The sequence below is a fragment of the Lucilia cuprina genome, chromosome 2, assembly GCF_022045245.1.
Source record: "Lucilia cuprina isolate Lc7/37 chromosome 2, ASM2204524v1, whole genome shotgun sequence".
Lineage (NCBI taxonomy): Eukaryota > Metazoa > Arthropoda > Insecta > Diptera > Calliphoridae > Lucilia > Lucilia cuprina.
This window is the reverse complement of record NC_060950.1, coordinates 16,933,200-16,951,012: the sequence shown is the minus strand read 5'-3', so window position 1 is coordinate 16,951,012 and position 17,813 is coordinate 16,933,200. Positions and strand designations below refer to the sequence as shown.

The window sequence follows — 17,813 nt, the reverse complement described above, 5'->3', positions numbered from 1 at the left end:
TCTTCAATTTCTATCTATAGAAAATTATCATTTAGAGGCATTTTTCTATATGTAAGAGTTCTATATTCAGCTGTGCCGAATCTTATATACCCTTCACCAGATATCTGGGGTCTTCTAAAAACTGATTTCAACAAACATACAGACAGACAGACGGACAGACAGACGGACATGGCTTAATCATCTCCGCTACCTATAAGGATCCAGAAAATATATACTTTATAGGGTCGGAAAATTATATTATAGAAATTACAAACGGAATGACAAACTTATATATACCCTTCTCACGAAGGTGAAGGGTATAAAAATCCCCTTTGATGTGTTCTGGGCTAATTAGGGCTCTACATAGGGTTTTTTCTTTATGAAAAATATGCGTTTATAATATTACTTTGTATTAAAGTTTCTCACCTTCTAATAATACTCACTTTCATCAATTAATAACCATTTCGGCTGTCACGTAAGAAAGTATTCGATTACTTTATTCGTTTAAAATACACAACAGCTACAATACAATAACACTTTATAAATAACCTTTAGAAAACAATTTTCAATAATATTCTAATACGCACTTGTTTTTCTTTCAACATACAATGCAATTTAATAAATATAAATAGAAGGAAGCAAAATTATACGAGAGTACAGTAAAATAAAAACAAAACAATACAACACACAAGAACACAAACACATATATTCACTAGTATTCGATTTAGTTAGTAAGAGAGGACACACACACACACACACCATTTAGTTAAACTCAATAACAAACGAATAAGAAAATAAATCAACAAACGCGTGAAATTACGACAAATTGCACTTTGGCCTGAGCGCGCTCAAACAAAAGAAAATGTAAAACAAAAACAACAACTCATCATCAACAGCAGCAGCAACAGCAATATTGCAATTTGTATGTATGTTCATACAATTTCACATACATTTAACATTTTGCTGTTTGAGGAGAATAGTTAGTTGTAATAGTTTGTGGAGGAGACGACATCGTCTGTTTTTATAAAACAAACAACAATAACGACAACGAGCTATAGGAAAATACACCCCAAACTAAAATAAGCGCCACCAGCACAACACCCAACAACTAAACAAATACCTACTAAGACTAGTAGAATACTACTAAGGAACAACAAAAAAATAAGAACAACAGCAATAACAAAATAAAAAACATTTCAAAATTCACCAACTCGTCAGAGCAACCAAACCAAAATAACAACACCCCCCCCTCGCTCTTTTACTCAACAAACTTGTTTTCTTACCTTAAAAAACAAAATAACAACTAATGGAAAAATATTAACAAAACAACTACAATAACAACAACACAAACAAAATGTAAATATATATATGTATGATTGTAAACAACAACAAAACAATTTCTTCTATATTGCATGCCTCCTCACAATGTTGCCAGCAAAACATAAAAAAAAAAACAGAAGAAAAAATATTCAAATAAAAAATGTAAACAAAACAAATAAAAACAACAAGTCATAAACACTACACTAACTAAAATTACACCCCACTTTAAGTACCCCATCCCCTCTTACAACAACTGCTTTCCCCTTCATGCCATCAACAACAATTGAACTAACTAAAACATCTCCTATTTACTCGTGCAATCATTATGAGAGTACTCATTATGTGGAAGATGTTGATGATGATGATGTTTATATTTATGTGAGAGTTACATATTAACACGGACATTTTAGATAAAACACAAAAAAATAAAGAATGAATGATAGAATAAAATAACAAAAACACCCAAATACAATTGTAGTCATACATCAAAATAACAACAACGTCAAATATTATATTAAAAGAAAGCAAATACGGAATAAAGGAGAGGGAGGAAATGGTTGGTAATAAGATAAAGTAGGATAAAATAGGTATGGACATTTGAAAGGAATGCATTTTTAGGAACTAGTCTAATAACTAGGCAGTGAACTAGTCAATGGACCTGAACTACTGAATTGTTAAGTCTGTGGTCTATCTACTGAATAGCATGTGGCCTAGTTTATTGACTAGTATGTGGACTGGCCTATAGACTAGCATATGGTCTATAGTCTACTTTATATAGTCAATAAACTAGTCTCGTCTATCGTATAGTCTATAGTCTAGTCTACAGTCTGATCTATAGTCTAGTCTATAGTCTGATCTATAGTCTGATCTATAGTCTGATCTATAGTCTGATCTATAGTGTGATCTATAGTCTGATCTATAGTTTAGTCTATAGTCTGATCTATAGTCTAGTCTATAGTCTAGTCTATAGTCTAGTCTATAGTCTAGTCTATAGTCTAGTCTATAGTCTAGTCTATAGTCTAGTCTATAGTCTAGTGTATAGTCTAGTCTATAGTCTAGTCTAGTCTATAGTCTAGTCTATAGTCTAGTCTAATCTATAGTCTAGTGTATAGTCTAGTCTAATCTATAGTCTAGTGTATAGTCTAGTCTATAGTCTAATCTATAGTCTAGTCTATAGTCTAGTCTATAGTCATTGAAGATATATATTTTTGTATACAAAAAAAGTACTGAAAAAATGCAATAGTACTAAATTTTCCAGTTATGTCATTCCTTTTGATAGAAAGAAGGAGAGAGTAGAAGAAAAGTGAAATGTTTTGTAATGGTAAGTTAAATTGCAAACAAAATAGCAATTAAAATCAAGACAACAACAACAATGATGATAACAGTGACAAAGGCACAAACATTTCTCCTCCCTCCCTATTAAAAAAAAAACTTTGTTACTCTGAATAACAGGCGGTTTGTCAAGTCAGTCAGAATGTCAAACGAAGATGAATTTTCTGTATAATTTTAGTAAACAAAATTTTTGCTATTTCAACAAATGGAAGGAAGGTGAAACGAAGTTGGAAGTTTTAACATTTTTTTAACACAATAATTAATTTATTAAAGATCACTCTTTACTTACCTAGTAATCTTTTGAAAATCTTTAAAGTGTAAAGGATTTCCCCCTTTTGAATAAAACACTTTTCTTGCGCTAACATCATTCTTAAAACACATAATTTTCTTATACGCCATTTTGTTTTTCACTTTTTTTATTTCATAAAAAATTTATTACACTAATTCTTATTCTAACACTCGGTTTAAAATGTCAAAATAAATACCGGTCAATGCACTACTTAGACGGGAGTGCGAAAAGAAACTAATCGAAACGTTTGCAATTGTTTTGTTCTTTGCAGTCGGTAAAACAGATAAAACCAAAGCAACAAAACATAGCTTTTGTATTGGTATTGTTTTCGAACACTTAAATGTTCGAGAAGAAAACAATACAAACAAAGCAAACGTTTGCTGATATTTTGAGTAAATTGTTTTATGTTGTTTATGTTTTTGGTTTTCTTTTCGTTTTACCGACTGCAAAGAGCAAAACAAAATAATTTCAAACGTTACGTTCAGTTTCTTTTTGTACTCCCATCTAAATAGTGCGTTGACCGTGACTTATTTTAGTAATTAAATGGACATTGAGTCGAATGTTAGAAGAATAAATGACGTAATATATTTTTTATGAACATAAAAAAGTGAAAATACAAAATGGCGTATAAAAAAACTTTGTATGTTAAGAAAGATATTAGTGTACAGAAAAGTGTTTTATTGAAAAAAGGGACAATACATTACACTAGGTAAGTAAAAAGTGATCTTTAATAAATTAATTAGTGTGGTAAAAAAATATGTAAATATGTACGTACTTCCAACTTCGTTTCGCCAAAGTAAAAATCAAATAAACCAAAAATAACAATTTTATTTACTAAAACTGTGTAGAAAATTCATCTTAGTCGTCATTTTAACATTCTGATTGACTGTCAAACAAACCGACCGTCATTCAGAGTGACAAAGTTTTTTTTGTGTTCGGAGGAGAATTGTCATTATCATCATCATTGTTTTTGTTGTTTTGCTTTTAATTCTTATATTGATTCCAATTTAACTATCCACTACAAAACTTTTCAATTTTCATCTACTCTCTCCTTCATTCACTACTGTAGACTAGACTGTAAACTAGACTATAGACTAGACTATAGACTAGACTATAGACTAGACTATAGACTAGACTATAGACTAGACTATAGACTAGACTATAGACTAGACTATAGACTAGACTATAGACTAGACTATAGACTAGACTATAGACTAGACTATAGACTAGACTATAGACTAGACTATAGACTAGACTATAGACTAGACTATAGACAAGACTATAGACTAGACTATAGACTAGACTAAAGACTAGACTAGTCAAGAGAGAGTATGAGAGCATATGACTATAGCAGAGTATGAAAATAAAGGTTTAATTGACTACTCCTTTGGTTTGTGTCTGAGCTAAATAAAAAATTATGCCATTGATCAAAGTTAAATTGTAATACAGTTGTTCCTAAACTCTTTATTTAAGTTTTTGATTATTAGAGCTAAATAAAAAAAAATCATTTAAGGGAAACTACTTTGATCGATATTGAATGTCATCTTTTCAAAAAGGAATATTACTATCAATTTTAGTCGTTAACGTATGCATATATTTTTGAAAGACATTTATCTATTTTATTAATATTTTTTCGACAAATTACAGTTTAAGAAAGTTGTAGTGCAAAAATAAAAAATATTAAACATTGTGATTAGTGATTCTCAAACTGTAATAATGATCTTTTATAATATGAAAGTAATGTGTCTGCAGTTATGTTATGGGTTTAATAGCCGAATGCTCTTAAGAGTAGTTGAAGTTGTAAGACTACGAGTTCAAATCCCAATTGAGAAATTTTTCTTTTCCATATTAATTTTTTGTTTTTAGAGATTTTATAAAATATGTATTACATAGGTATTATTGATAAACTATTTTTTATAAAACGATTGCCATTTATGAAATTAGGAGATCCTTTAGAACTCGTTCAGAGGAACATTGTTGTGATTCTAAGTGAACAAACAAATGTTCATGGTATTATAGTCCGATATTTAGAATATGTTTTTGAAAACAAATTTAAAGAGTTTTAACAAATTTAAAGAATTTAAACAGTTGAGATCGAATATAATTAAAAAACAAATTGTGAAAACGATTTTTCCATAATTCGTGATCCATAACTAATATTATTACAATCGTACATATTTACTTACATATGCAATTTCTATTTGTATATCAATAGAAAGATATTCATAAGACCTTTCATTTGATATACATGATGTCAAGGTAAACAGAAATATGATTAAATTATTTCGCATTACTCTGAAATTTTCTAAAAAGGCCCCTTCAACTTTCACATCCACTAATACAACAACAAAAAGCCATCATTTGTGCATAACTTTAAAGTACGCTACTGCAGGTTGTTTGTATATTTTTCTGCAATTCCTTTACACATTTCATTTGTTTGTTTCCAAAATACACAACAACAAAAAGTAAACAAAAAAAATACAGAAAAACAAGCAAGACAGACACACAAACCAACCAACCAACGAACTCATCTATACACGGTGGAGAATGTGTGTTGCGTTGAGTGTGAGCAAGTGAATTTAATAGTGGTTGATGGCATGAACTGTTGTGTGTGGAGCTGACTGACTGACTGCCTGACTACCTCCTGCCTCTTGCCTCAGCCTTCCTGGCTTGTTGGTTAGATGATTGTTTGTTTGTTTGTTCGCTTGTTTGTTTGTACGTACGGTTGGTTTGCTGACTGACTGTCTGACTGACTGTCTGTCTGAATGACTGTTGGACAGACTGTTGTTTGTTGTTTATTATTGAGTTTTTGTTGCTGTTTGTATGATTATTGCTAATATTAAGTATTGTACATATTATGCTGTTGTTGTTGTTGTTGACTATGATGATGATGTTGATGAGACTTTATTATTTTTGTTAGTCATGGTTAGAAAAAGGGGGGAAAATATGAGAAACTTTTATTGCTCAGAAAGTCATTGGATTTGTCGTTTTTTTTTTTTTTTTGTAAAGTTTGAAATAGCAAAAAAATAAACATAAATAAGTTTTTTTTAAAAAATTAAAAAAAACAACATGAAGAAGGTGATGTCGACTCCAATGATGATGTTAATAATCATGTTTATCATTAGCATAATGATGTTATTGTCATTGTTGCTGTATTTTTTGTTTTTATTCTAGAGAGAATTTTCAAACACACATTGAAAGAGAGAGTTATTTCTCTGCTCCCCACAACAGCATTACTCTCGTTTGTTATTCAGTTGCTGTTGTCGTTGTTGTTGTTTTTGTTAGAAGTACAAAAACTTTTTTGTTGTTTATTTAGTTTGTTTTTATTCAAGGAAATGTAAACAAAAACCCAAACAAAACAAATATGTGAAAAATAAACAACAGCAACAACAACAGCAGTACTACATACTGTTAAGAGCTTGTTTTGTTTGTCTGTACGTACGTTACGTTGTTGTTGTTATTATTTTTGTATTTTAAATAAATTTCACAATTAAACTTAATTATGACGTATTTTTTTTGTTTTGTTTTCTTTCTTTGTTTGTTTTGTTTTTTTTGTATATTTTTTGTTGAGGTTGACTGCTCTGCTAGACTCTGCAAAAAATTCAGTCGACAGTGTGAGATCTGCTACTACTCTACACTACTATTGGGAACTGCGCTGACGCCTTTGTGTTGTTTACTTTTTTTTAATGTTTTGTCTTTGGTTGTGGGGAGAAAATGTTGTATGACCCGCAAACAACATTTTGTTGATGAGCCTGATGAAGTTGCACAGTGGAGTTGATTGTTATAAAAGAAAGTTCAGGATCGTTGGAGGGAAAAACTATTTCTATACAAGGAGTCTATATAGGAGTTATGCAGACCACTTTTTGTAGAAAAGATATGTGTTATACATAACATTTGCTATAGAAAAGTTGTAATACACAACCCTTTCTATTAAATAACTGTTATACAAACAATTTTCTATAGAAAAACAGTGTTTTATATCATATTCCATAGAAAAATTGTAATATACACATATTTTCTGTAGAAAACATATTTTTTTTAAATCACGATTTTCTATAGAAGAAAAGTTTTCTACTAATAGTTTTTTTTAAAGGAAAAAGTGTTATACATAAATTTTTCTGCACATAAAACTGTTATACACACTGTTTTCTTTATGGAAAAAGTGTTCAAAACATAGTAGGTATTCCGTTGAAAAAAACTGTTATACACATTATTATATGTAGAACTAAAGTGTTATACAGAAAAAGTGTTATACACAAGACTTTGACTAGAAGAAAGTGTTATACACAGAATTTCGTTATGACAAAAACTGTTATACACAAAGTTGTTTGTTTGAAAAAAACTGTTAAAAAACTGAAAAACAAATTTCATACACATAACTTTTCATAGTAAAAGTGTGATACTTACTATTATACACAATTATAAGTAGGAAAAACTGTTATACTCATGATATTATGCTATAAACAAATTTTTCGGTAGAAAAGCTTTGATACTTATGTAAAGTGTTTGATTTTTCTATTAAAAAAAATATTATACGCATAATTTTATGTTGAAGAAACTGTTATACACACAATTATTTCTAAAAAAGAGTTATGCACATAATTTTTCATAACATAAGTGTCATATGCATAATTTTCTACAAAAAACACTGTTATACACACAATTATATGAAAATAAAATGTGTTATACAAAACTTTTTTATAGAGAAAAGTGTTATTCAACACAATTATATGTAAAGAACTGTTATACTCATAATTTTTAAAGGAAACAAGTGTGATACTCACATTTTTTTATAATTAAGTGTTATACTCAAAATTTTCTACAGAAAGTAGTGTTATACACATTTTTTCAGGAAAGAGTGTTATACTCGTTATTATCTTTTGAAAAACTGTTTTGTTTGTGTTTTAAACACAATACACTAAAGAAAAAGTATTAACAGCACCTTATTTCATGGAAAAAAGTGTTATACTAAAAACTATTGAAAAAAACTGTTGTACACAATATTTTCTATAGTATTATATAAATAATTTCTCATAGAAAAAGTGTTATATACACAATATTCTATAGAAAAAGCATTAAAAACACAGTTTTTCATGAAAAAAGTGTTATACTCAAAAATTTCTGTTGAAAAAATTGTTATACACAAAAATGTCTATATAAAAAGTGTTATACATTTAATTTCTCGAAGAAAAAAGTGTGTTATACCATTTCTTATAAGAAAAAGTGTTATACATATAATTTATCATAAAAAAGTGTTATAAACACAATATTCTATAGAAAAGACATTATAAACACAGTATATCATGGAAAAAGTGTTATACTAAAAACTTTCTATTGAAAAAACTGTTATACACAAAATTTTCTATATAAAAATTGTTTTTCAAAAAATTTAAAATAGAAAAAAGTGTTATAAACACAATATTCTGTAAAAAAGTATTACAAACACAATTTTTTTATAGAAAAAGTGTTATACTCAAAAATTTCTGTTGAGAAAACTGTTATACACAAAATGGTTTATACAAAAAGTGTTGTACCTAAAATTTCTCATTGAAAAAATGTTATAAACACAATATTCTACAGAAAAAGTGTTAAACATGAAATTTTCTGTTAGGAAAACTGTTATACTCAAAAATTTCTATAGAAAAATGTGTTATACACAGTTTTTTCTGAAAAACATTCAAATGCACATATTTTTTGTAAGAAAAAGTAATTTTATTACAAATTTCTCTAGGGAAAAACTGTTATATATATCACATTAAAACATTTTCACTGTTGTAATGTTTTACTCTACTTTGTTCTTCTTCGTGTTATAAACACAATATTCTATAGAAAAAAGTGTTATACATGAAATTTTCTGTTAAAAAAACTGTTATACTCAAAATTTTCTATAGAAAAAAGTGTTATACACAATTTTTTTCTGAAAAAAAAACATTCAAATTCACATAATATTTATGCGAAAAAGTAATTTTCTTACAAATTTCTCTAGGGAAAAACTGTTATACACATTGAAATTTCAACATTTTCACTGTTGTAATGTTTTATTCATCTTCGTTACAACAGTTTTGTTGCCAAAGATAAGTCTTATGGAAATTTACCTACAATTTGTTGTCGTTGTTATTGTAAACATTTATTTATTTGTTATTGGTGATAATTTTTTTACTTTTGTTGTTGTTAATTTTGATAAAAATAAAATTGTTTGTTTTCGTTTAATGTGTGTGGGCAAAAAAAACAAAAAAAAAAAAAATCATGTAAGACTTTACATATGCATGTATGAACGTACATACCTTTACACAGTGGGTGGTAAAAGTTTAGGTCAATTGTTATTGTAATTTTTTTTTTTTTGTTAAATTTTGTATATAATTAAGGAGGAGCTAAGTACTTATTAGAGATAGTGATTAATTTTAGTGATATAAAGTAAATAATATCTCCTTTTGATTGTTAATCACAGACTTTAGACATTTATTTACAAAGTCGACTCTTTGACATTTTTCTTACAACATCGTAGATTTATAGGTGTTTTTTCCTTACTCCAGCTCCACTGTAAGTTGTTTTGATGTTTTTTAGTTAAAGTTTTTTTCCCCCCTTTAAAATTGTTTTTGCTTTCGCTGTTTGCGGTGAGTGTGTGTGTGCGTGTGTGCATGCAGTTGTTTACAATATTTTTGTGCACATTTTTAAACAAAACAACAGCAACAACAACAACACACAGGAGGAGTAGAAGAAAAGAAGCTAAACAAAACAGATCACAATAAACTCAATAACAACAATGATAATAACTACAACAACAACAGTGACAAACATTAGCTGGATGGTAAAGTACAAAAACAAAACAAAAATAAACAAAAACAAATGTAAAATAAAGGAAAAATACAAGTAAAATGATTCATTTTTTTTGTTTCGTTTCGAAAAGTGACTGACCGACTGCATAAACGAACGACGATTAAAAGTTTAACTTAACATTTGCTTAATCATCTTGCCACAATATCATTATAAACATCATTATTATCATAGCTAATATTAAATGTTATGTTTGTTATTATAGTTCAACATAAAATGAGAGTAATGATGTTTGAGAAAGTAAATTGTTTTTGTTGTGTTATTTTTAAACATGTAACATATATAACATTGATGCTACTAATAATGTTCTAAATGTTGCTACAAACATTAGTATTTATAACAACAACAACAAGTAGCTGGTGCACATCTTCAACACCACAATCAATCAACATCAACATCATTATCACCTTTGGTTTCATCAACAACATTAAATGCAAAACAAAAACATTAACATCAACAACTGCAGGCATCAGACAATAGCAACAGCAAGCAACAACGTCAACATCTAGCACAGCCACAACAACAGAGCCCCCAACATCATCTAACTAAGCCAACGACAATGACGATGACGACGTCTCTGTCGAGGCTGGCGCAGCCGAAGAAGCAAAAAAAAAAAAAAAAACAAAACAAAAAAAATTGTTTTTGAGAAATTCACATTTCAATTGCGAGCATTTTTAGTTACAAATCGATTTCATCAGGTTTGGTAGTGTTTTACGGTGTTTGTCGTTGTCGGCTCGCAGCAACATATTAACAAATTTTTTCGTTTTTTTTTCTACTTACGTTTTTCTATGTGTTTTGAACGAAATAAATTCAATAAAAATAAACATAAATAAGAAAAAAATTAAATAGAAATTAAAAAAATAAAAATTACAAAAAAAAAAAACATTTTCAAAATAAACAAACACGAGATAATCTCGTGAAAAGAATTAACAACAAAAGTTTATAAAAAAAATAAATAAAATAATTTTGTGCAAATTTAAAAAATTCATTGTAAATTTAACAACGTCATTTATTTTATATAAAAAAGAAATGTAGGTATTTTTTTAAAAAATTAAAAAAAAAATATTCAAAAAAAATTTTTAAAACTAAATTTTTTTGGCGCTTTTATTTAAGCAGCATTAAGTGTTTAGTGTTGTTGTTGCTGTTGTTGTTGCTGTTATTGTTGTTGGTGGTGTTGTTTTTTGTTGTGGCAAATGTGTGATTTTCTTCAAGTGTCGTTTGAATTTCATTTCCTACTTCCGCCGTCAACACAAACACACACACATTCAAATGATTATACCTAAACTTGCAGCAGTTATATGTAATGCTGAGTGTTTGTTGTTGTTTTTTACTTGTTGGCCTTTGGTTGCTGTTGTTGTTGTTGTTGTTGTATTTTGTTAAGTGTTAATGATTTAGTATTTTCTAAATAATTAATTTCTAAAATTGTGTTTGTGGCTTTTAAACAATTTTGCTGTTTTTTTTTGTTGTTGTTATTGCCGCCTTTGTGTGGGGATTTTCTTTGTAATTTAAACAAAAAAAAAATGTTGATAAAAATAAAAAAATACCTTAAAATAAAGCAAATATTAACAAAGATTGTGTTGTTTAAGGTTTAAAACAAAAGTCTGGAAAATTTATAAAAAAAAAAAAACCTTTTAAAATTTTTTTTTAATATTAAACAAAAATATGTTTTTTAAAAGTTCAATGTTCTAGAAAAAAAATATAAAGAAAACAATAACAAATTAAATAATCAATTATATAAAATTAAATAAAAAACAAAATACCAAATAATTCTGTAAAAAAAATAAATAAAATAAAAAAGCATAAAAAATTATAAAATTTAAAATTTATATTAATTTTTTATTAAATAAAAATAAAATATAAAGAAAATAAAATAAAGAAAAATTAAAATAAAAACAAATAATATAAAGGATTTTTTTAAATATAAAACAAAAAATAAAGAAAAAAGTTTAAATTTTTATAAAAAAGTGCAAAAATTAAAAAAGAAAAAAAATTAAAAAAATAAATTAAATTGTTTAAACTTTAAAAAGTGATTATTGCAAAAAAAAAAATACAAATAATAATGTTTAGTCGGCCATGGTCGACCATATAATATCCCATACCAGTGATTATGTTAAAAATTTGAATTATATTTATTTATCTATGAAAAATTTGAAGTGTATAACAGTTTTCAAAATATAAGAAATTTTGTATTTAATTCGTTAATTCATTAATGGAAAATCTGGCCGTTATTCTCTAATTGTTCACATGACGGTTTATTTAATACATGGGGGGCTTTAAGCTCCCCACATGAAAATCCGCTCTTTTTCCCCCAAAATCTAGTTCTATTAGTTTACCAGATAAACTAAATTTTGTTTTAATTCATATGGAAGTTACCATTTCCCTCATTGAAAGTCCGCCCGTTATTCTCAATATTTTCAGATAAAAGTCAAAGTTCTTGAAGTAACATTTTAAGTTCTAGCTCTAATAGTTTCTCAGATATACGAAGTTGTCTCCAAAACTTCCCCCCCAGAATGAAAGTCTACTATTTTCGTTCAATACTCAAAATCTTTGTGCAAAATTTGATGAATTTAGTTGTATTAGTTTCCCAGATAAACGAATATTTGTATATAATTAATGTTTTTCAAGTTTTCTAACAGTAATAGTTTTCGAACTGTAATAGTTTTCGAACTGTAATAGTTTCCAAGATAAACGGATTTTTGAATTTAATTTATATGGGAGGTGCCTAGCCCCACCTAACGCTAGTCCCACCCACTTTTTGTTCGAAATAATCATAATGACACTAAAATGGCTTCGAAGACTCTAACTGTTATATTGTCTGAAATATACGGATTTAATATTTTCTTAATATGGGTGTGGCACCTCGCCCACTTCAAATTTCTGAACAAAAAATTGCCCACAATCTCTTCCAGACCTACAGGAATACGTTGTAACATACAAACAAACACACATTCATTTTTAAATTAAGAAATATTTTAACAATTTGTAGATAGAAAAAAAGAGATTTTCTAAAAAAAGGCTTTATTATGTGGTGGGGGTAGGGGGTTAAAATGGAACAATCCTTTTACAATTTGGCAGAGGAAGTCAAATGAGGCCTGAAAATCGACAATATCATTTATACTTATGTAAATAAAACCAAGTTTTGTCTATTTTTAAAAGGTTTACAAGAACATTTAATATATTTATATGGGGCTAGACAAAATAATGGACCGATTTAAACCCATATTCCTTGAAAGTCTTAAGCTCAGTACTCAGCTCAAACTAAATTCTGCATTCTTATCGAAATGGGTCCAAAATTTTGAGCTGATTAATGAAAAAAATGTTTTTAAAAATTTTCTCTTGATCGACAGAACGATTTTTACGATTATTTTTGTTTTCTATCGAAATAGGTTTCAAAATTTTTCTAATTTTTAGTTTATACAAAACAAATATTATTCGATTTGGTTTGGTCCATTTCGTAAAAGTTTATATACTAAAAGTCGTTAAAAAGGTGAACTAGAAATACTCTAACAAAAGTTTTAATTACTTTTCTCACGATAAGCTTGCTGCAACTAGGTAAGTGTTGAGATCAATTTCGAAGAGATTGCAAACAATATTTTTGAATATATTAAGTTCAAGTTTTTCAATCTTTGGTATCTGTACCCTACTTTTTAGAAAGGTATATCTTTAGAGAGGTATTCCTATAAAAAAGTGCCGCAAAGGGACTTTCAAGCGAACAAAGCGCAAATTGCAAATTTTCTAAGCTTTTAAGCGAAAATAGAGCAGACCTATTCCGAATTCTGATTAAATTAAGTTTAATTGATTACGTTACATTGAAATGTTAGGAACTAAATGTTGCCTCCGGTAGGTTAAGTACCCTCCGGTAGGTTAGAGTTCTAGTCTGGTAGACCGGAGGTGGTGGGTTCGACTCCCACCTGAGGCACTTTTAAGCCCAACAAGCCCAATAGAGGCCTAGGTGTATTTCTTCAGATTTAATGTAATATTTCAACTGAACAGAGTCATACCTCAGCAAAAAATGTGAAATTTTTGATAATGGCCAGTAGTTTTTTCATACATTACTTGGTAATGGATGTTCATTATCAACCACATTATTTCATTTAGCTGAATAGGTCATTAGATTTGTTATAGTCCAATCGTCTAGGGCGTTCATTTAACATACATGGGGTTCGTGGTTCGAGCCCTGTTGATTTATATATTTCTGTAAAAATCCCTTCTCAAAATTACAAAAAGCAACATGTTAATGGAGCATCAAGTAAGCTGGCTGGAGTGAGAAACATAGAAAATTACTGAATGCCTGGGTTCAAACCCCTGCTTGAGGAATTTTTATATTTTTGGCTTTCTACATACAAAGTCGGCTCAAAATAACTAACTATCACATAACATATTTGTAAGTTTTTTTCTAGCTTACTAGGTAATGAAAGTTTTTGCTGGGATGTCATCCAAAAACACCGAAACATTTTAACTTAAATTTTGGAAAAACTTTAAAATTTACAAGTTTAAATCTCTCTCTTCTTGTTGAGATAGCGTCCGACTATGAAGTTTGCTACGATTTAAATCAAATGTTCAAACACAACTCCATTTATCCTTCTTCCCACAATCTCTTTTTAATAGTTCCAACACAATGCATCGCATAAGTAGGGATAATCCTCTTCTCGTTGTTATAAAGTCTCTAATTTGTGCGAATACCAAGCTTTTTTGAAACTTTAGACTGAGTTATCTCGGTAGGTTAGTGGTTAGTGTTATAGTCTGATAGACCGGAGGTTGTGTGGGTTCGATTCCCACTTGAGGCACTGGTTATAAGGCGCACAACAAGCCCGACAGAGGCCTTGGAGTTTATATGTACATCCTCCCTTCAAACTAACTATCTCGTAAATCAAATGTGATGGAGAAATGAGGTCAGATTACGTCCAGCTTTAGAAAGGAAAGAACATATTTTTATAAAAGCGAAACTATGAAAAAATTTCGTTTTTTTGATTTTTAGTTCTATCAAGTTTTATATTTAATATATCAAGATTAAAAACAGATTAAGACCCCAGCAAAAAAAGAAGCGAAAAGAAGTAGAATTTACTCCATGGCAGTACTGAAAAAGACCTCAAGAAGTGATGATTTTAACACAGTCTTGTCATAGGAGGAATGTCCTTCTTATTTAATTCTAAATTCACTACATCTGAAGTCATTCTCAAGATGTAATTTTTATATTAATTTTTCGCTTCTTTGGACGTCAATAAATATCACTTCCACAGAAGGTAAAACGACATTCACTTATGGTATACGCACAATTGGGACGAACGACGAATTTCGTATAGCACGAAGAATTAGTCGACAACAATTCGTTGCGTAAATTCGTCGAATGGAACACAATCAAATTATTCGTACTGCGAATTCGTTTTAAAATTTGTTCGATATTGGAAAAAGTATGAAAATGAACAAAAATTATATTTTTGTAAATCTCCACGATTTTCATATAATTTTAACAGCTTTAAAATATATTCGAACATTATTTCGAAATTAGAAAATGTAAGAAATTGGCCTGGAAAAGAACTAAAATTATATTTTTGTGAATATTCCCAATTTTAAGATTTTTTAACAGCTTCGAAATTTTTTCGAACATTACTTCGAATTTTCGAACTTAATTTTAAATATTTTAACATGGCATTGTAGTGTCATCAAGTGTACTCCAAACTGCAAAATTTCAGACAATTCGGGCCACCAGAACTGGTTTAAATGGCTTTAAAAATTTTTCGAACTTATGTTCGAATTTAAACCTATCGCACAGTTTGTTACGTATGACGAATTTCGTCATATACACTGATTATACGTATTTTCATATACTTTAGTGTGTTCTATATCTGAGGACGAAAATTCGTTCCGAAAAATTCGTCGTTCGTCCCAATTGTGCGTATAGCATTAGTTGTAAATGTTATTCTTTTGGAAGTACTTCGTTTACTTTTTGCTAGGACTTTGTGTGAAAGTCAACAGATTGGACTTTGAGATGACATAAGAAATTCGAAAAAATAAATGTGTTTTCGCGTTTTTATAACGTCTCACATTAAATAACACGATACATAAGTAGACATACGACTGTCAAATTTTCCATCCGTATTCTCTTTCAATGTGTGAAAGTTTCATTACATATTGCGTTTAGACGATCCCATCCGTACTTTCCTACACAAAATATTGACAGATCCTATTACATGTGTGATCGTGTAAAGCCGACTTTAGCGGTTAATGTAAAACCTATCACAAATCTATGTTATTTTACAACTCTGTTAAAGGTTTTTGTCTTAGCTTGACATCGTTGCCGGACGTTTATTAGAAATAAGTTAAAACCTTATTTATATTTATATTTTTTTAAAAGAGAAATATATGTTTTTTTTACCTCTTTACCGGAATATTGGAAAATTTCTGTTGGTTCGGTACAGGGGCGATTTACTTAATGATCTTTAGCCAGTATTAAAATAAATGTTATTTTATGGAAGAGTTAAAAAAATTTCCCAAACTTTTCAGTAGTTAAAGCATCTTTTAATGAAAAATACAAAACAAAACTTAAATATAGATTATAATTAATAATTAAAACAATTATAAATCTTATAATTAACAAACGTTCAATAATTATCGTATAATGGAAAAATTTTTTAAAACAGTTTTTATTAAAACAAAAAATTATAACACAGATTTCGTAACAAAATTATGACAAAAACATTCCAATACAAATTCAAAAAAACAAAAAAAAAAAACAGAAAATCGAATAACAACAATCAAAAAATTATTTTTTTTAAAATCTAAACGATCATCAAGGAAGAGTACAATAGATCCTAAATATACGATCACAACTATCAAATATTTGTCATAAACTCAAATTGACTTCATTAAGATTTATTTAATTTAAATATTAATTTTATTAAAATAAAACAATTAAAATTATCACAACTAATTATCACTTATTATGCAAAAAAAAAAAATGCTCAAAATGAGACTGATTCAAAATGGCTGATTTAAAAATTTGTGTTAATCTGTAAACTAAATCTCTCTTAACATTTTGATCATAAAAATTTTGTTTTGAAATCAAATCAACTTTCATTAATAATAAAACATGTTAAAATATGTTGACAAAAATAAAATAAAATTTAGCAACAAATAACTTAAAAAAAATAAATTTACATTGACGTCAATAATTTTAAAAGAGAAGTTATTTAGATAAAAAGAGAGAAATATGAAAAATACAATAAATTATTTATTTTTATTAATTGTTTCAACTTAAATGAACTTTTTTTTATAAATAGAAAGGTATTTATATAAAATTTACAAAAACAACAAAAGAATTATAAAAAATCATAATCGGAGAAATGTATATTTTTTAAAGTGATGTATAGAAAAAGTGCCATCTTTTTGTGAATTCTTTAAAGTTCAATGTTTAAACTACAGTTATCACAAGATCAAACTTGCTCTTATGTATGTAGCAAAATATCATTGAAGTTTGCTGTTAATCTTGTTGAGTTCTAGTGCATCTAGTTTCATTCTGGATCAGTTTTCTCAGTTTAAGTTGTGTTTCAGTTCTAGTTCAATTCTAGTACAGTTCTAGTTCAGTTCTAGTTCAATTCTAGTACAGTTTTAGTTCAGTTCTAGTTCAGTTCTAGTTCAGTTCTAGTTCAGTTCTAGTTCAATTCTAGTTCAGTTCTAGTTCAGTTTAAGTTCAGTTCAAGTTCTAGTTTAGTTCTAGTTTAGTTCGAGTTTAGTTCTAGTTTAATTCTAGTTCAGTTCTGGTGCAGTTCTAGTTCAATTCTAGTTCAATTCAAGTTCAGTTCTAGTTTAGTTCTAGTTTAGTTCTAGTTTAGTTCTAGTTTAGCTCTAGTTTAGTTCTAGTTTAGTTGTAGTTTAGTTCTAGTTTAATTCTAGTTTAGTTCTAGTTTAGTTCTAGTTTAGTTCTAGTTTAGTTCTAGTTTAGTTCTAGTTTAGTTCTAGTTTAGTTCTAGTTTAGTTCTAGTTCATTTCTAGTTCAGTTCTAGTTCAGTTCTAGTTCAGTTCTAGTTCAGTTCTAGTTCAGTTCTAGTTCAGTTCTAGT

The 17,813-nt window shown here is 28.3% G+C and overlaps 1 protein-coding gene across 4 annotated transcripts in view; it reads left to right on the top strand.

Annotated features, from left to right (window-relative positions):
• Positions 1-17,813, top strand: part of LOC111682254 — an 81,828-nt gene that overhangs the window by 22,224 nt on the left and 41,791 nt on the right. The window contains exon 1 of one of the 4 annotated variants that reach the window (XM_023444154.2): positions 10,321-10,785. The exons of 2 other annotated variants lie outside the window; for them this stretch is intronic. The gene's annotated coding sequence lies outside the window, so the exon portion shown is untranslated. Of the gene's footprint in view, positions 1-10,320; positions 10,786-11,831; positions 13,307-17,813 lie in introns of those variants that run through there. One more of the 4 variants, XM_046945148.1, reaches the window with a different exon arrangement.